We start from the raw sequence: 20,958 nt of genomic DNA on the forward strand, positions 1-20,958 counted from the left end.
GCTAAGCATGGCGTCCTTGATGTTTATTACCTCCGCCACCGAATGTGGATTGAGGTTATGTTTCCACCTCTGTCTGTTTGTCTGTTTGTGAACAAGATATCTCTAAAACTTGTGGACGGATTCGGATGAAATTTGGTAGAAAGGTAGCGTACGTGACAAGGACGAAATAATTAGATTTAAGTGAAGATCCGGATTCGGCTACTAGAATTTTAAAGTGATTCTTCACCATTGGGAGCTCGGGCCAAAAACGATACATAGCAAGATATCTCAAAAAATTGTGAACGGATTTGTACGAAACTTGGTGGACCGGTTGGGTGTCTGACAAGGACGATTCGATTCGATTTTGGTGAAGATCTGAATATGGATTCGGATATGAGAATTATTTAATTTTAAAGTGATTCTTCACCATTGAGAGATAGGGTGAAAAGCGATACTTAGCAGGATATTTTAAAAAGTGTTGGACGGATTTGGACGAAACTTGAGGGATGAGTTGACAAGTTGACGAAACCTGGGGGACAACAACAAGCAGATTAGATTTTGGTTCAGGTCCGAATCCAGATCCGGCCTATCAATGGGATACACAACATAAACTGTTCATCTGGGCGGAGGTATGCGCTCTCCCGAGAACCGTTCTCGTATTCAGGATTGTGATTGTTTGTCTGAAACCAAAACTGACTCATTTGAAGACGATTGGTTCCCAAACTACTTCTCCATTCTTCACTTCCCAAACAATGGGCGGAAGACTCCTACTCATAAGTTTGGTGAGGTGCATGGTCTTTGTGCACTGATAAAAGACACTCACTTTGACCATGTTTCATTAATTCTGGACACCTTCACAGAAAACGTTTTATGACTGAAGGTCAACAACATGGCTTTTGGCACTGAATTCATTATTGGTGGTGGTGGTGTGTGCGTGTGTGTGTGTGTGTGTGTGTGTGTGTGTGTGTGTGTGTGTGTGTGTATATATATATATATATATATATATATATATATATATATATATATATATATATATATATATATATATATATATATATATTGTTACAGACACGACTTTGATGTTAAGGTGGGCCGAGCGGAATGGCCGTCGTGTCCGCACAAATTACCCGATTGTACTCGACGTTGACGAAGTCGCGTTACGCTGGCTCAATAAGAAAAAGAAGACACCCGGCTGGGTTATAATGACAGACACCAATGTTTCGATTCTCAATTATATTCGTACGGAAAAGGTTAGATTACAGGGGCTAGAGGTATATCACAGGAAGACAGGCACTTAGACACACTCTTATATTGACCCCGGACAGACGACAGATAAACGGGACAACGGCTGACTCACACGGGGGTTGATGGCAGGAAAGCGGGTATCGATGGCTCAAGGTGCACTCTTGGCTCAAAGCAGGGTACAGTCCAGTCCAAAGATGCGGGGAGGTCACAGCGCTCGGAGGTAACGTTCTTTCACAGGCGGGTTCTCTTCCTCTCAGCGATCGCAGGCCACGTTCTTTCTCAGGCGGGGCGCATCTGACGTCACATCCGGCGCGGGGCCGCGTATATCCGGCGGGGAGTGACACGCCCTCGGCTCGTTAGCGCCGCCCCAGATGGAATCGGTCCGCCCTTCTGATTGGGTGCGGGGGGTTACCAGGCTCCGCCCTTGAGGAGGAGCTGACAGCCAGCCCCTCCGTGGTAACCCCGTGGAGCGCGTGGTCAATGGCGCTAATCGAGCCGGTGTGAGGACGCATCCTCCCCCGCGCCGCCGCCATCTCCTCTGTTGTTGTTGTAATTGTTGGGGAAGAAGATGGAAGGAGGTATGGGAAAGGTCCTAAACTCACTACTGATGCCATATAATCACATTCTGGTGCAACGAAGAGTCATAATTAATGGAAACGAGGCCTTAACTGACATAGACTAAGAATAACTAGCAAGATGTCCGAAAGTTGTCTACGTGTGGTGCGGTGGACCTGGGCACGACATTTAATGGGGGAATAAGGGGAAGGTCGGCTCTACTGATTGTTGTTTACAGACAATGGGACTAGGGAATGGGGGATTGGGGATAGTTGGGGAGTATTGGGGAAATAGGGGAATATTTACAAGCGGATATGGAGGCCAAATTCCATATTCGCAACATTGCACCCTTCTCTACCCTCGGGGCGTCCCGACCCGATAAATTTTTACCTACTTTAGTGTGGCACGCAATGTAGTTCCCTCTACTATTAACTCTACCCTGAGTGCGACAGTTTTACAGATATTCACAAATGAGTAAATATGTCCCCCTGCGATGTTGCACCCTTCTCCTCACAGAAACACACCCACAGGATAACCGAATCCGGAAAGAATCCTCAAACTACACATACAGCCGGTAGGGAGCATTATTTACAAGATTACGCTGATATCTACACTACGATCCAGGACCTGTCTTTGGAGGAACACATGCAGATGTTATGCATAGAGAGAGCGCGCTTGCCAACATCGATACACCAACCCACGAGTGCTCTGTGGCCGACGGCCTTTAATAACGTGCAGAGCACCCCTTCCCGAGCATCAAAAGCACCACCCCACCACCAATCGGTGCAGTCACCATTGTTCATTGGAATAAAAATAAATTCGACAACCCCTAACCCTGCAGGTGTCTCTTGCTCTTCTTGTGGTGCACTTGGTGTTAACTAAAAGTGGTTCACCTGTATGGCATAGGTGCCACGTTGACCCATAGGTCCATCCCCGGGTGGTGCTTGGCCGCAAACGAACTGCGGTCCATTGTGGGTGGCCACAAACATTGCGGTCCATATGGTGTATCGATCCCGGCAGCAAACAGCGAAAGTGCAGGCCCACAACTGCGCAGCCAGCACCTCTCTCTCCTCTCTCTCTACCCCAAAGCCAGATCCTCGGAGGTGGGAGACAAAAGAAGCAGACAAGTGAGTAAGTTGGTAAGGGCGCAAAAGTGCACGCAATATAAGGTAATGCACACTGGGGGCACATGGGAACCAGGTGAGACAGGTACGTTCCTATCGTACGCCCCCCCCCCCCCCCCACCAGGTAACCTACATGGCCCCTCCCTTACCCCTTACTGTATCCACACAACACAACACTACTCATAAACATCTACTTTACAAATCAACAAACATCCCTACTGTCTTCCCCGTTCCTCCCATATACCAAATTCGTCTTCTCTCCCTCCTAACCAATCAAATTTGCCATTTTCAACTCTCATCAAAATTTGCCATCTCCAACTGAACATCAAAATTTGCCATTACCAATTCATCATCAGTCCCTCCTAGGGAGGGAGAGATGGAATCACCCCAATGTCTCATCCACGTCGTGATGCGTCTCACAAATCCACACAGCAATTCATCTCCTGCAACAAAACAAAGAAAACACCGGTGTGGAGTCATCATCATCACCACAGGTAAGTGGCTGCGTATGGTGCGACAGGTTCATCAATCCTAACTATCTCCTAAATGACTTTAACAACTTTACACTACCCGGGGTCTTTCTCCGGCCAAACCATTGGCCCTCTTACACTATGGGTTCTAAAAACCAATTCCCATTGGCCAAATTGTGGTGCTCTTCAATTTGGGGTCTCACTCCCCCGATTCATCTCCCGGTGCCCTCGCACAATTTCTGGGCTGTGGCGTGTACCTCTCCCAGTGGGTCTACCCACCTGCACACCTCCACCACTGCAGTTGCCTCCGAGCTTACCTGCTCCTTGCCCTAACCTAACTACCTGGGGAAGGCCCTCTGGCACTCTCCCCACTCGGTGCCCTCTCTGGCACTGGGCTGCCCGATCCACACCCGGGATCCTCAGGCACCCACTCACAACTACCGGCTCCCAGAGCCCACCTGCGGCCTCACCTGGCCGACATCCTTACAGTGGTGGAGTGCCCAAACCAACTACACACACTAACAGGCTACACGCCCAGCCATTTCCACAACACTAATGCACCCATTCACAACACCATTCTGCAACCGCACCACAAATGCCAATATCCAACCACAATTTACCTATACCCTCTACCTAACACTTACACTACCCGCCCCGGGTACTCGTGAAAGGGGTCCACTCTTCCCCCATCCACTCCTTCGCACCATGCACACCACTCCGTACCACTTACTCCAACTCTCTCCACACACCTGTACTTGCACACCTGTGCTCTCACACCTGGTGCCACCTGCACCCTTCTCTCCCCAAGCGCATTCGCGCTGATCCACAACACTCACTACTCATACACTGCTCCACACACCTGTCCAGTTGCACACCTGTGCAATCACACCTGTTCAATTCTCACACACACAGCATCATCTCAGCTAACTACTCCCTTCTGAAACTTGCGCTTCCCAGTCGTCCCTTTAAACTATTGCGCTCCCACGTCATTATCATCCATACTAATCTACCTGCGTCCCCACTACAGGTATCAGTCACTAACTAAACTTAACGTTACCTACTGTCATCTTCTAGGGCCCTATTGATATAACCTAACCCACCCGGGCTAGTTTTCACTGCCATACACCCCATAAACTATTGCGCATTTGCCCCACATGGGAAGGATGGTGGATTTGCCATCCCACCACATCGGGGGTCTTTCACTATCAATTTTGCTCGTCCAAATCCAACAATCAAAAATTTTCCATTTAGTGCCAATTCTATTCACTTTTCTAAATTTTGTATCAAATCACTACTATCACTATCACCATCACCCGTCTACTTATTAGGTACTCTCGGTGCGCCAATTCACATCTACAGCCCGGCTTCGTACAGCCAAGCCATGAATGCGAATTCTTTTGTGCTGGCGGCTGGATGCGTCCGGCGCTTGGTGCAAAGAAGGGGGCTTACCCGGGCCGAGATCCCACGCACCATCTCGGCACGGAGCCATCCCATGGCTCGATCTCGACCTGCCGGAATGCCTCAACAGAAAGTGGTCGCCATGACGACTCTTTCTATCGGGCCGCCCGCTCCGCTTATTGGAGCACAGACGCGGCCGTTCAAAGCGAGGCCCAGCGTGGGTCGCGCACGGCGGTCCTTTCGAACCCGCCGTGGCTCGGATCCCCGCTGGTTCTCGCGGCACGCGAAACCCGGCACGCACCGAGGGCCCGCTTCGGCTAAAAGTCGACCTAACCTTTAACCCGGTCACCGTCGATGCTTCACCTGGATGCTTACATGCATACGCTACCCCTTTCTTGCTCATACATGCAGCTGTTCCCATTCTCCTTGTACCGTTCCTTACACACCCAGGCACACCCATTCCACTCACAGCCTTGGTCACACACCTGACCACCGAACACCTTGGCACACATTCGTTGGTAGCACACCTCACCAATACACCTCTTCGCGCCCCTTTCTCGGTCACCTCCTCTGTGACAATCACAGGTGTGCCCTCATTCGCACACCCAACCATGTGCCTCACCACCAACTCCAGCGTGCATTCCCACTCACGCTCTACCATTCCAGGTGTGCATCCTTCCATCCCAGGTGTACATCCTCGCTCACCTGTCACAACCAACTCACTCTCCTTGTCACACTCACTACTCTCACCTCCATTCTTGACAGCGCACTCACCCTTACTCTTGACAGCGCACTCTTTCCTCATGCACCTGTCCGTCACACACCTTTCTCGCGCACACTCTCCCGTTACACCCTCTGTAACACTCACCACAGGTGTGCATTCTTCCTTGCCTTTGACAGCGCACTCTTTCCCCATGCACCTGTCCGTCACACACCTTTCTCGCGCACACTCTCCCGTCACACCCTCTGTAACACTCACCACACCGCGCTTCCATGTGCCCCCTCGCACACGCGCTACGACCGACTCATTCTCGCCAGCACCCTCACTCCTTGGCACGCACTTTTTCCTCACACACCCCAGAGTCGGACTTTCTCGCACACCTCCTCTTTCGCACACCAGACCTGTCGCACACTTCACCAACGGCCTCTCACGAACACCCGGGTCCATCTCGACCCCCAAGCTTCTTAAATCACCTGGCGCATCATACGCACGACCATATTGGTCACCACTTACACTGGGTCCTCTTCCTCTTCGCTTCTCCTCCATCACCTGCGAATCCCTCATCCGGTTAATGAGCACATCATCACGATCCAAACACAGACTTTGGACCAATTCTTTTATCTCCTCTTTTATCTCTTTGTTATCCCCTCTCCGTCGCTTCTTAATTTCGCTCATCCCTTCTTCCACTTCTTCTAATTTGTGCTTCACCTCTTTTATTCCCCGGTACGTCTCCTCAAGCTCATCCTCTAAGGCTACCTTGACCGTTTCCAGGTGCGTCCTCACCTGCCGGTCCTTCGTCTCCATTACCTCTACCACCTCGTCCAACCTCGTTGTCAGTCCCTCACGTACCATCTGACATTCCCTCTTCGTCGCTATCAGGTCGTTTTTTATGTCGTTTTGTGTCGCTTTTAAACCTCCTAATACCGCAGTGTTCCTTTGAACCTGCTCCACTAACTCCGTCTGTCCCACCGTCAGCTGCTCCACCTCCTGCGTCAGGTCCTCTATGCCCCCTTGTAATTTTACAGTCCCCTTTCTCACCTCTTTCTCCATGCGCTCCTTACAGTGCCTCACCTCCTCGCGCACTCCTCCGACCTCCTCACTCATCACCTGCATCTCCTGCCCAGATGCCACCCTCATCTGCTCCATTTCCTCCCTGTGAGCATCCAATTTCGTTTCTACCCCCATTCTGACCCCTTCTATCTGCTGCCCCATTTGGTTAACTTCCCTTTCCGCTTGGTCCCTCATGTCCCTCAATTTGCCTTCCATCCTGTTTTCTAACCCCTCTAACCCATTTTTCACTCCCTCTATCTGATTCTCCTGGGCAGCCATTCTATTTTCTACCCCCTCTAACCCATGTCTCACCTCTTTTATCCCATTGTCTAACCCCTCAAAATTTTTGTCTACCTTCTCACCAGTACCCCTCGCTTCGTCCCTCATTACCCCCATCTGGTTTCCCATTACCCCCAATCGCTCACTCCGAGCATCCATCCGGTTCCCCAATCGCTCCATCCTGTTTTTCATGTCTTCATTATACTGGACCATAAGGGCCGTCATTTGTATACAAAACGAGTTCAAATCCATCGGGGGCGCTGCCACGGTCGCCGGCGCGGTGACCAGCGAGGCGCCATTTTGCGTGCCTGCTACCCTCGCTGTTTCGCTCTCCTCACGTGTCTCAATTTGGTCCTGGACCGACCCTGCTTCACTCTCCCCTACCGGACCCCAGCCGTCTTGATCCGCCATAGCGCGACTTGCAAAATTCGAGTTTCGTAAAACAAATCCAAATTTTTTTTTTTTCGTTATAATTTCGGCGAGCGCAGTAACCGCGGGACCGCGCTCCGGGTCGATTTTGTCGAGCGCAGTACGCGCTCCGAATCGATTTTCCCTCCCAAAATTTGGGCCTAACTAATTTAGTCCCGGGTCCGAATCTCACTCCTCGACACCAATTGTTACAGACACGACTTTGATGTTAAGGTGGGCCGAGCGGAATGGCCGTCGTGTCCGCACAAATTACCCGATTGTACTCGACGTTGACGAAGTCGCGTTACGCTGGCTCAATAAGAAAAAGAAGACACCCGGCTGGGTTATAATGACAGACACCAATGTTTCGATTCTCAATTATATTCGTACGGAAAAGGTTAGATTACAGGGGCTAGAGGTATATCACAGGAAGACAGGCACTTAGACACACTCTTATATTGACCCCGGACAGACGACAGATAAACGGGACAATGGCTGACTCACACGGGGGTTGATGGCAGGAAAGCGGGTATCGATGGCTCAAGGTGCACTCTTGGCTCAAAGCAGGGTACAGTCCGGTCCAAAGATGCGGGGAGGTCACAGCGCTCGGAGGTAACGTTCTTTCACAGGCGGGTTCTCTTCCTCTCAGCGATCGCAGGCCACGTTCTTTCTCAGGCGGGGCGCATCTGACGTCACATCCGGCGCGGGGCCGTGTATATCCGGCGGGGAGTGACACGCCCTCGGCTCGTTAGCGCCGCCCCAGATGGAATCGGTCCGCCCTTCTGATTGGGTGCGGGGGGTTACCAGGCTCCGCCCTTGAGGAGGAGCTGACAGCCAGCCCCTCCGTGGTAACCCCGTGGAGCGCGTGGTCAATGGCGCTAATCGAGCCGGTGTGAGGACGCATCCTCCCCCGCGCCGCCGCCATCTCCTCTGTTGTTGTTGTAATTGTTGGGGAAGATGATGGAAGGAGGTATGGGAAAGGTCCTAAACTCACTACTGATGCCATATAATCACATTCTGGTGCAACGAAGAGTCATAATTAATGGAAAACGAGGCCTTAACTGACATAGACTAAGAATAACTAGCAAGATGTCCGAAAGTTGTCTACGTGTGGTGCGGTGGACCTGGGCACGACATTTAATGGGGGAATAAGGGGAAGGTCGGCTCTACTGATTGTTGTTTACAGACAATGGGACTAGGGAATGGGGGATTGGGGATAGTTGGGGAGTATTGGGGAAATAGGGGAATATTTACAAGCGGATATGGAGGCCAAATTCCATATTCGCAACAATATATATAACTGTGAGAAATAGTAGAAACTCCACAGTAGGAGCAGGGCGTCTCATTTGCATTGAATAAATAATCGGGAGATTGAATAAGACGCGGACGTAGCTTCAGGGCTTCGATCTTTAATTCGACAAGCTTTCGACCAACAAAGGTCTTCTTCTGAGTCGGCCCCAAGTCGGCTTCCGTTGAACTTGGGGCCGACTCAGAAGAAGACCTTTGTTGGTCGAAAGCTTGTCGAATTAAAGATCGAAGCCCTGAAGCTACGTCCGCGTCTTATTCAATCTCCCGATTATATATATATATATATATATATATATATATATATATATATATATATATATATATATATATATATATATATATATACAGTGGAACCTTGACTTACGAGTTTAATTCGTTCTGTGACCGAGCTCGTAACTCAAATTGCTCGTTTCTCAAATCAAATTTCCCCATTAAAATGCATTGAAATGCTATTAATCCGTTCCAGCGCGCCAAAAACCACCCCAATTTTTTTTTAAATATACAGTATATATAAAAATATCTCGTGCTTTATATTTCACCTGTATGCAGCATACAAGTTGGCAGGATGGCCTGGACTGGAGGTACGCACACTTGACTCTAAAGTCTAAACTGTCCAGCCTGGGTTTGAATCCCGACCCAGCTATAACCTGTCATGGGTGAATCACAGGCAGGGTGATTCATCAATGTGTGTACCGCGAAACTGGGCGCCCCGTATGCGTCCCATTAGTTGTTGGATGTTAAGGATCTCACCGTGTTTTCCACAAAGAGAAGGCGAGCTATCGCCGGCACTCTGAACAAGTTGTGGCCTGGCATGCTCTTCTCCTCTGCGTTATATACGTCCTCCTCGGCATCTTTTTCCAGAAGAGCCCTGTCTCGTCACAGTTGAAGATTTGCTGGGGGATGTATCGTTCGGCTTCTATCAGTTCGGCAAAAGTTATAATAAAATCTTCAGCTGCCTTCACATCCGCCTCACCAAGTCGACAACACGCACACCTCGCTCATGTTTTTCGACGATTGCGTGTTTTATATCCAAGCACATCATCCTCTTCTTCTTCTCAGTACCGTGTTTTCCACAAAGAGAAGGCGAGCTATCGCCGGCACTCTGAACAAGTTGACGGCAGAGATACTGCACTTGCACGGCAAGATAACCACGTGACCAGAACCCACCTGGTGGTGTAAACTCAAAATAACCAACATGCGAAAACAAAAATGCAGCGCTATACGACAGAGATACTGTACTTGCACGGCAAGATAACCACGTGACCAGAACCCACCTGCTGGCGTAAACTCAAAATAACCAACATGCGAAAACAAAAATGCAGCGCTATACGACAGAGATACTGTACTTGCACGGCAAGATAACCACGTGACCAGAACCCACCTGGTGGCGTAAACTCAAAATAACCAACATGCGAAAACAAAAATGCAGCGCTATACGACAGAGATACTGTACTTGCACGGCAAGATAACCACGTGACCAGAACCCACCTGGTGGCGTAAACTCAAAATAACCAACATGCGAAAACAAAAATGCAGCGCTATACGACAGAGATACTGTACTTGCACGGCAAGATAACCACGTGACCGGGTGGCGAAAGCTCGTAACTCAGATCTCGGCTCGCATCTCAAAGCAATAAACCGCCCGAGCGACGGCTCGTATCTCTAAAAACTCGTAAGTTGGGGCACTCGTAAGTCAAGGTTCCACTGTATATATATATATATATATATATATATATATATATATATATATATATATATATTGTAACGAATTTGAGAAGTGTAATGGTTTTGAGAAGTGTAACAATTTTGGAGAAAGTGTAACGAATGTGAAAAGTATGGTTTTGTTGTGTGTAACACCCTCGTAATGTAAATAATGGTCGCAGCCGTCCTCCTAGTTAATTCCATGAAACTTACACACAGGCCACGATATATCTTTTTAAATAGTTTATTTCCTTATTCTATGTAGGCTAAATATGTGTTTCCCACTAGATTGACTCTGCATTGCATCAAACGAAATAAAGCGTAGGCCCCTCCGATGATCCATGGCAGCTCAAGTGCCAGGGATTCCCCCACTTGAGCTTTCACAGCAAACGTTTATTGCAGTACTGAACTGCTGTGCAACGTGACGGCGCCTTACCTGCAGCTGCTGACCGGTTTTCGCCATTTGCGGCCATTACGAACAAGGGGAGTGGCTAGAGAAGACGGGTCGCCCCCTCGTCATAGGGGGGAGGAGTAAGTCGGCCCCGCTCATCCAACCCAGAACAAAGGGTTTGGCTAAGAGAGGGCGGCGCGGGAACCCCCGAGAAAGTGCGCAAAGGTTCGGTGAGGAAACCAATATAAGCCGCCGCGGGACGCACTCCACCCTCTTGCTCTGACCCCGTCCTCTTGCTTGCTGTCGCTCGTTGTTGCTGGGTAGAAGGAAGACGCCTGAACGAGCAGGTGTGTGCGAGCCATCGTGCGACCAGCTGCGCTGCAGCTAAGGGGGCAGCTAAGGGGCCGCAGGCCACGAAAAGGACGCGCCAGGCAGCAATCCACGCTGGACCCTCCATTGCCTCCCAAAACAACCATCCATCCTCAAGCCATACCTGCCTGCAATATCCCCCGTGTAAGTGTGAACGTCGTCTGTCCTAATCGTTGTCCTGGGGTTAAGTAAATTGACTAGTATAAGCTAACGATTCACTGTGTGACTGCTTCTTCCATCCATTGCTTGTAAATAACTTTGATCACTCCTTCTTTTTGCTTGTGTGTATAATAAATCCTGTTATTCCTCCGTACTCTGTCTTCTTCTCTCTTCCTCTTCTCTTTCGGTCGCTTTAGAGGTTTCCAAATTGAATATCTGTGGTGCGATCTGGTCAACGTTGGGGGAGTCGGGCCAATCGGGGATCCTGTAAGGGTCGCGGTCATACCAACCGCTCGGTCAAAGTAACATCTTAACCGCGTCCGTAACAATATATATATATATATATATATATATATATATATATATATATATATATATATATATATATATATATATATATATTCTCTGCACGTAACGGGTTCTGTGTTCTGTCACAATCTTATTTTTGATGTCATTGTAGAAGGCATTATAAACTTCGGCAGTAATTCTGACATCCCCTCAATTTTACTTGGTGACTTCCAGTTCAAGAACCGGTCTTTTAAACGTTGCTATTGTTGATGCTATTGACTATGTTAATAACGACCTATTCAATTGTAAGCAAAATAGTGAACTGCTTGCGATCCCGAATGACACCTTTAATCTTGATACTGTGATCAATAATAATGGTTATGAAATGATTGGACCATGGAAGAGTCTTGATTTGAAAATCGTTAATGGTGGGTGTGGTGCCGACTTTGGTAAAGGAATATTACTCCATCTGGAATGTTATGCAAAAAAGTCTCAATATCTCTAAATAAGAATGCCTGTACTGTGATCACAACCTGAAACAAAATCCGGTAACGGGCCCGATGAAGAAACACACACTTAATGCGCTATTCAAGGATGAACTCAACACCTCTTATCCATGTACCCTCCCTCCCGACAGTTATATCAGAACGAGCCAGTTCATCGCATGGTCACAGATTGCTTAACCTCAATAAGCCTCAACTTATTTCACACCTTTCAAAAATTACACAACGCTGTTTTTTTGTTTTTTTTGTAATTTGTACAACTAGCAACGGTACCCGCCCTATGGGCGGGACTTCAATTGGGAAGCCCAAATGAAAAGGCAAAATATCAGAAATTGAAGGCTTTTGATATTTTAAATGATTCATATAAACATCCGTTAAATCATATCACACGCAAATCATCAAAATCTAAACAGTACATGGCACCCATTTTGAAAAAAGATTGAATTCTGCAAAACGGAAGCGGCCGCTACGTGTCTTTCTCAGTCGCACGTTTATGTGTGAAGAGTGCGCGCCGAATCTAACTCGGAAGCGGCCGCTACACCTGTTTCTCAGTCGCTTTGCACACGCTGCCATGTTACTTCGGAGCCGCACGTTTTTATCGGAAGAGTTCGTCAGGAGTCGATCTACTCTCTCCTGGTACGTAGAATAAACAGTATTTGTAGAATTTCAACAAAAGCCACATCAATGTTCATATTGGTAAATATTATTCCATCGTGTATGGAAAAACTGGAAAATTGGAAAACTTGGAAAAACAATACAGCCTATTTTACTCCCAGGGGTCCCAGGAATACCCACCCAAAATATCGTTGGATCGGTTGAGCTGTTTTTGCGGTACCTTCAAATGGACGGACGGACATTTGGTGAATTATAGTAAGATGCAACGCTTGATTACATAACGTAACACTTGATTACCATGTGTTCTGACGGGCTTGATTAAACCTTACTATTATTAAATAATGAACAGAATTACAAATAACTAGAACTGCCACTTTATAACTGCTGGCAGTGATGACCAGTTTCCTCCGCCTTCCCGCTTTGATACAACCCCGCTTTGATACAGCCCCGCTTTGATATAGCCCCGCTTTGATACAGCCCCGCTTTGATACAGCCACGCTTTGGTACATCTTACTGCCACTCGACCTGTCAAACCTGCAGCTCGAAGTCTTCTCTTCACAGTTTAAACTGAGACTTGCTTACTTTGACCAGTGTTAAGCTGTGCTTGAAGCTGTTGTCCTGTGAGCCGCCGATCACGCAAGCTCTTGACTCTCAGAAACTTGTGTTCTGATTCTGTTGTGGCTTTGGGACTGCCAGACCTCTTCCTGTCAGAGTTTCCTCCAGTTTGATGCTAAAACAGCCTCCACTCTTCTGGGAAGACTTTCCACGAGACGTTGGAACATTGCTGCAGGGATTTGCTTCCATTCAGCCACAAGGGCATTAGTGAGGTCGGGCACTGATGTTGGGCGATTAGGCCTGGCTCGAGGTGGGCGTTCCAATTCATCCCAAAGGTGTTCGATGGGGTTGAGGTCAGGGCTCTGTGCAGGCCAGGCAAGTTCTTCCACACCGATCTTGACAAACCATTTCTGTATGGACCACGCTTTGTGCCCGAGGGCATTGTCATGCTGAAACAGAAAAGGGCCTTCCCCAAACTGTTGCCACAAAGTTGGAAGCAAACAATCGTCGATAATGTCATTGTATGCTGTAGCGTGAAGATTTCCCTTCACTGGAACTATGGGGCTCAGCCCAAAGCACAGAAAACAGCCCCAGACCATTATTCATCCTCCACCAAACTTTACAGTTGGCACTATGCATTTGGAAAGGTAGCGTCCTCCTGGCATCTGCCAAACCCAGATTCGTCCGTCGGATTGCCAGATGGTGAAGCGTGATTCATCACTCCAGAGAACGCGTTTCAACTGCTCCGGAGTCCAATAACGGTGAGCTTTACACCACTCAAGCTTGGCATTGCGCATGGCGATCTTAGGCTTGTGTGCGGCTGCTCGGCCATGGAAACCCATTTTATGAAGCTCCCGACAAATAGTTGTTGCTGACATTGCTTCCAGAGGCAGTTTGGAACTAGGTAGTGAGTGTTGCAACCGAGGACAGACAATTTTTATGCCCTAAGCGCTTCCGCACTCGGCGGTCCCATTCTGTGAGCTTGTGTGGCCTACCACTTTGTGGCTGAGCTGTTGTTGCTCCTACACGTTTCCACTTCACAATAACAGCACTTACAGTTGACCCGGGCAGATCTAGCAGGGCAGAAATTTGACTAACTGACTTGTTCGAAAGGTGGCATCCTATGACGGTGCCACGTTGAAAGTCACCAAGCTCTTCAGTACGGCCCATTCTACTGCCAATGTTTGTCGATGGAGATTGCATGGCTGTGTGCTTGATTATATATACCTGTCATCAATGGGTGTGGCTGAAATAGCTGAATCCACTAATTATAAGGGGTGTCCACATACTTTTGGTCATGTTGTGTAGCTGTACAACTTCATTGGAGTCCAACTGTGGCCAATTCAATTGAATGGACATGAGTTAGAAAGAAACAGACCCGAAACTCGACCAGACAGTTGATATAAGGTCCCACAGTTGACAGTGCATGTCAGAGCAGAAATTCCACGATGAAGTCCAAGGAACTGTCCATATAACTCGGAGATAGAATTGTGATGAGGCATACATATGGGGAAGGTGAGCTTCATATGGGGAAGAGCAAAGTGAGCTTCATCATTAGGAAATTGAAAGAATACCAAACCACCCAGACTCTTCCGAGAGCTAGCAGTCCGACCAAACCGAGTAACCGGGCAAGAAGGATGCTGGTCAGCGAAGTGACCAAGAACCCAATGACCACTCTGACAGAACTACAGAGTTCCTTGGCTGAGATGGAAGCCAAGCTGAGCTGAGACAGAACCTCTGAGCTGAGACAGAGGCTCTGAGACAGAGGCTCTGACAGAGCTGAGACAGAGCTCTCTGAGCTGAGACAGAACCTGTCAGAAGCACACCAGTCTTTGGAGCACTTCACAAGTCTCAGCTTTATGGGAGAGTAGGCAGATGGAAGCCACTTCTGAGAAAAAGGCACATGGCAGCACACCTGGAGTTTGCAAAGAGCCACATGACAGACTCAGACACAATGACCCCAATCATTCAGCCAAAGCAACACTGGAATGGCTTCAGAACAAAAACATGAAAGTCCTTGAGTGGCCCAGCAAAAGCCCAGACTTGAATCCCATTGAGATTCTGTGGAACGACTTGAAAAGTGCTGTTCACCGACTCTCCCCATCCAAATTGACAGAGCTTGAGCAAATCTGCAATGAAGAATGGGAGAAACTCCCCAAATCCAGATGTGCAAAACTGATGGACAAACCCAAGAAGACAAAGCTGTAATCGCTGCCAAAGGTGCTTCTATGAGGTATTGACTCAGGGGATTGAATACTTATGTAAATTATATATTTCTGTATTTCATTTTTCATTATTTTGTAAAAATTTCGAAAAAAATAATAATTCCACTTTGACATTATGGGATATAATGTGTAGATCAATGGCAAAAAAAAATAAAAATCTCTATTTGATTCATTTTATATTCAGGCTGCAACAACAAAATGTGAAAACGTCAAGGGGTGTGAATACTTTCTGAAGGTCCTGTTTACGTGTATGTGTATGTGTGTACATTTGGTCTCACACACACATGTGTTTATATAAGACCGTAAGACGTAAGTGCATTCCAGTGCTTTAACAATGTTCCAATAACTTGAAAAACTTTTTGAAATCTGACCAAAACCAGCGAAGTTGGGAGACGGCTATTTAATCGGCAGCCGCTCTAGTGGGAAACAATTTTTAATATCCTTTTAACAAGGTACATTATTTAACAAGGTTTAACGTTACTCACGGCTGAGGATGCTACCAGCCCTGACAGCTTCGGTTTTAACAGAAGCACGTGTCGCCGACTCAATGCCGCCTGTTCACCCACTTAACTTCCCCTCGCCTACCTTCCTTCTAAAAATCCCACCTTCCATCTTATACTCCCACCTTCCCAACTCTCCCCTTGCCACCGCTCCATCCACACCCTTCTCACCAACCCAAACCCTTTCCCCCCTTCACCATCCCCACCTTCTCATTACCCCTCTGACCCCAACCTCCCTCTTCACATCACCACTTCTATGCCGCCCACATTAAGTGACCTCACAGCCTGCATGTGGGGCAAGCACTCACCGCCTGCCAGTCATGCACACCCGTGGTGGACCATTTGTTCCACATACATTTGGCAAACAGACACCCAGTTCTACTTTCCATGGCACAGCTTCAGGAATTCTTTTGAACCAATGAAGGCTTTTTGATTACAGTTCCAGCCCTTTTGGTAACAACAACAAACTAACAGCCAAGTTCATGCGTCGTCTGCCAGGAACACGAAAAGGCGTCCACGAACTGGCAGTCGGGTTCACAGGGGTGAGGCCTTGGTGTGTGGTTGAAAGAAGAAGGCAAACTTTGCCGAATAAATCAAGCTGCCCTTCCAAGGTGTGCCATTTAACACCCCCATATAGGGAAGGTGTTTGTTGAGCTGGCAAAAAGACGAGCTTCTGCGAGCACCAAGGAACGACACAAACACACACAGACTGGTTAGCTGCGGCAAATGAGCATCAGTTGAAGAAAGTGCAAATTGTAACTGGCCTCGGCAGCGGTCGATGATGGAGACAAGGCGAGTTTTCATGCGAGCGCACGGTGGAGCGTGTCGCAGCTCAGGTTTCGAGAAAATTACCTTTTGGTTGCCGGCTGCCAAACAGAAGCCCCTGGGCACGCAGGCCTCGCAGTCTGGTGTCGGGGCCTCAACAGACGGGCCTGTGTCACTGGTTTCCATGGCTGTCGCAGAACACCATCAATTGACCACCTTGTACGTCTGTTCACACTCGTACCCACAAGTCGTTATTTTAAAGGTACCCCCAAAAAAACCTCTGCAAGATAAGTATTTTATCTTTTTCAAATTATAAAGGCAACAGGTCCTTTGTTGATATTTGGTCATCCTTGGCAGACAGGCCGAGGATGTCCAAAGCCATTTTGTGAATGGAGGTTAAGTGTACAAATCCAGCGCAGTTTGCGGCGTCTCCCATGCAAGAGTCAACATCAACGTGTGCACCGTTCCAGGGTAGGAAGGCCAGTTGACCCATCTGCCAGTTGCCAGTTGACCCATCTGCCAGCACTGGCTGTTATTGGACGTTAAGTATCTTACGGTGTCTTTCGCAAAGAGTTGGTGAGTTATCGCTGGCAGACTGAACAAATTTCAAATTCCTGACACATTAAACAGGTGAACGATTGGCCTGGCCAGCCTAATTGTGGGACTAATTGTTCCTGTTATAGTAGTAGTAGGAGTATTAATGAGCAACTTCTTCTCCTCTTCCCTTTATAAAGGGTGAGGTCTGGTGGCATCAAGCTTGTGCCCTGCCCACAATCCTCCTCTACTCACCTCTGTCCTCAACCAACTCTCTCCACCCTCCAACCACCCCCACCTTACTGATATCCCTCTTCACACAATCCTCCCATCTGAACTATGGTCTTCCTCTTTTCCTCCTACCTTGCTCCCTCAACCTATCCACTCTCTTTGCCATTCGCTCTTCCCACATCCACACCAAATGTCCAGCCCATCTCAGCTGGCATTTCACCAAACTCCCCATCAAGTTCATCCATCCTCCTTCTATCCACCCTCTTCACTCCTGCAATCCTCCTGACCCAGTTCTTCTGTCAAACCTGCAGCCTCTGTTGCTATCTTTCTGTCATCGCCACCATCTCCAAACCGTAAAGGTAGGCCGGCGTTACACATGACATCAGAACCTTTCCTTTCAATCTTCTTGAAATCTTTGTCGGCCATTACAAGTAACTCAAACTCAAATTTTAAAGAGTAACCTGAAGAGGGGTCTTTTTGAATAGTAAATACAATGAATGCCTTAATGAATACATCCAACAGTTGTAGATAATCCCCTTCCCACCTCTCCCCCACCCTCCCAAATTATAGCACCAAACATGACTGATGTCATTATGCCTTTTTGTGAGTAAGGAGAGAAGCTAAAGTATATTTTGTCATGAAATCCTGAATACCAGAAGACTGCTCCACAAATCCCTTTTAACTTGCAAAACTCCAAGACCATCCCAGATTAATGTTTAAAAAAACTCGACTTGCCATTCATATCACTGGTGACGTCATCAGTCAATTTTCGGAGGGGCGTTTACCACCAGCCACCAAGGAGTCCGATTTATCTCATAACTATCATCGATGCCCCAAACAGACAAAAATAACATTTATCCTTGGGGGTGAAAGGTCACTTACGATGGCAGATTTGAAAGTGGAAAAACAAATAAAAATGAAATATTGAGAAAATAAACACGAACCCAGCCAGGTATTGTGACCAGGCCTTCAAAATGGCACAACAAGAGCAAACAGGTTGGAACACCTGCTATTGTTCCCACAAACTACAGTATTCACTTCTCCTTTTCAAAATATATCTCACTGCTCACCTGTGTTCCTTCATCCCGATAGTACATGCCCATCTGTGGAATTACCACCCTGAGTCCTTTCAAAACTTGTCATTCCCTCGATTCTTTCAAGGTGAATGGATCTGACCAATCACCATCTCTTCTTTGCTTCTGCCATGCCAACCCTTTTTTTTTTTTCCTTGCTGATCTCGTCTCCACCTGTCACCTGTTCCCTGTCCCACCTATTTCCTTGCCCATAATTTGCCTCGAGGTTGGTGGGAGAGCTTAGTTTGTGTGCAAATTCGTCTTTGAACTGTTTAGCCTGGATTTGAGATTAGCCTGGAACCCTCACCTGGTGTTTGGTGCTACCCAGCTACCCTCACCGTGGTATTTCGCGGGCAGAGTGAGGCATCAGTATGTGTGCCGTCCCTTAGATAGACGTTAAACTGGGTGTCTTGTCTCCAACCGCTGGTAGTTGGCGGACCGCGTTAAAGACCCCACAGACTAAGACAAAGAGTGACTTCTGGGAAAGCAAAGGCAATCCACCAAGCATCACCTTTACCCAGGAACTGCTTTGGGTAGCACCGACACTCTTCTGTTTGGAGTACATCGATGATGAAGAATCTGCCGAGCCTATTCTCCCACAATGTGCAGTGCCTCCGAATGCATGGACAAAACTCAACCAACCTGGCGACACCCACCTATTTCTCCTTTCTCTCCCTTCGAAGTCTGGCTCAGAGTGTTGCCATTCCTTTGTGTTCAGACACGTTTTCTTGTTGCATTGCTCTATTCTTTCCTCTTTTCCATTTTGCTTCCATCTACACGGATTATACTCCATATCCATCCCAAGTCAGTCCCCAAATAATATTCCACGACTCATTTGTCCACATATAGTTGATCGTAGTTTAGCATAAAAAGGTGCATGCTTGGGTGTGGTCGAATCTTCAATGAACATATCTACTCACAATCCACATGCTTGTGTGAAGCAATTGTTGTTTTGGAATACAGAGAAGGCTTAAAGAATACTACAGATTGCTTCCCATTGCACGGATTGTTTATCCAAAACCTCGTTGTCTGTTCTTGTTCCTTTCCACTCTATTACGTAGTGTTTTAAAATTTATAGTCTGAGACAAATTTATGGCTGCCAGGATGGCCAAGAGGTGTGAGCACATGACTCCGAGCTGTCTAGCCTGGGGTTGAATCCCAATCCAGCAATAAATCGTCCTGGTTTTCGCAGGTAGGCCGAGGTATGAAGGTGTGCCGTCCGTCAGATTGGCGTTAAACTCCACGTCCTGTCTGCCAGGATTAGTTGGTGGACATTAAAGATCCGACGGTGTCCTTCGCAAAGAATAGGCAGGCTATTGCAACCTGAACAAGTTATAAATTTCTGACACCTTAAATCATACATCTGACCTGGCCAAGCAGTTGGCCAAACACTTGGGCTAAATAGGATACCTGTCTGACCTCATAAGGTGGGAATAACTCGGGCCGTTAAATAAGTTGTAGAGTAGTACACTTTGAGATGAAAATGATGGAAACAATTTTCAATTGCAATCACAAGGCAAACTAGAATGGGCACTCGGTAGGGAACATAGCTCCGCCAGGCTGAACAGTTTACGTTTTGTATCTAACCTATGTAATGTATCTTTCAAAGAGGCGACAGTGAAGGAGGCATTAAAAGAGAGGCTGAATATGGTGGAGGATGATGTGGTTGAGCTTGAAAGTGGTTCGATGTCAATAAAAGATAGTCTGTTGGGAGCCGTTGGTGAGGTATGTGGATGGACAAAAGGACCACCGAGGCACTCAGAAACATGGCGGTGGGATGATGAAGTTGGAAAGAAGATTGACGAGAAGAGGAAGAAGTTCAAGGAGTGGCAGAAGGTGAAGGGTATGGGGGCAGAAAAGGCAGAGCATGAAAGTTATAAGGCAGCCAAGAAGGCTGCAAAGAAAGAGGTAGCAAAGGCACAGGAGGCATGTATGAAAATGTTCAGAGAACGCTTGGATTTGGAAGAGGGTCAGAGATATTCAGGATTGCAAAGCAAATAGTGAAAGAGAGGTGTGATGTGATGGGGGTGAGTTGCTGGAAGGATGAAGTGGGACAAATCGTTGTGGACCCAGATGGAATTAAAGGAAGATGGAAGAGATATATGGAAATACTGTTGAATGCAGAGAATGAATGGGATGGCAACATAGAGAGTAACCCAATTTTAGGACCGGCAGAGAAGATAACTTAGAAGGAAGTTGAGGAAGCGATAAAAGCAATGAAGAGTAGAAAAGCGGGAGGGCTGACAGGAGTTGTGGGAGATATGTTGAAGGCAGCGGGAAATTGGGGTGTGAAGAGAATGACAAAGATCTGCAATCTGGTGGTGAAAGAAGGCCGCATTCCAGTGGATTGCAAATTGAGTACCCTCGTCCCTCTATACAAGGGGAAAGGTGACCATCTGGACCGTGGCTCGTATCGAGCGATAAAGTTATTGGAGCATGGAATGAAGGTATTGGAAAGGGTGTTGGAGAGGAGGATAAGGAAGAAAGTGAAGATTGACGAAATGCAGTTTGG

General features: G+C 47.6%; 1 protein-coding gene across 10 annotated transcripts in view; it reads right to left on the bottom strand.

Moving 5' to 3' along the window:
- Positions 1–20,958, bottom strand: part of LOC137423563 (rho guanine nucleotide exchange factor TIAM1-like) — a 209,775-nt gene that overhangs the window by 173,535 nt on the left and 15,282 nt on the right. Inside the window, exon 2 of one of the 10 annotated variants that reach the window (XM_078774030.1) lies at positions 2,673–2,875. The exons of 6 other annotated variants lie outside the window; for them this stretch is intronic. The gene's annotated coding sequence lies outside the window, so the exon portion shown is untranslated. Of the gene's footprint in view, positions 1–1,336; positions 1,899–2,672; positions 2,876–16,695; positions 16,843–20,958 lie in introns of those variants that run through there. 3 more of the 10 variants (XM_078774031.1, XM_078774032.1, XM_078774034.1) reach the window with 3 other exon arrangements.

This window comes from Myxine glutinosa, chromosome 3, assembly GCF_964187855.1.
Source record: "Myxine glutinosa chromosome 3, kmMyxGlut1.1, whole genome shotgun sequence".
Lineage (NCBI taxonomy): Eukaryota > Metazoa > Chordata > Myxini > Myxiniformes > Myxinidae > Myxine > Myxine glutinosa.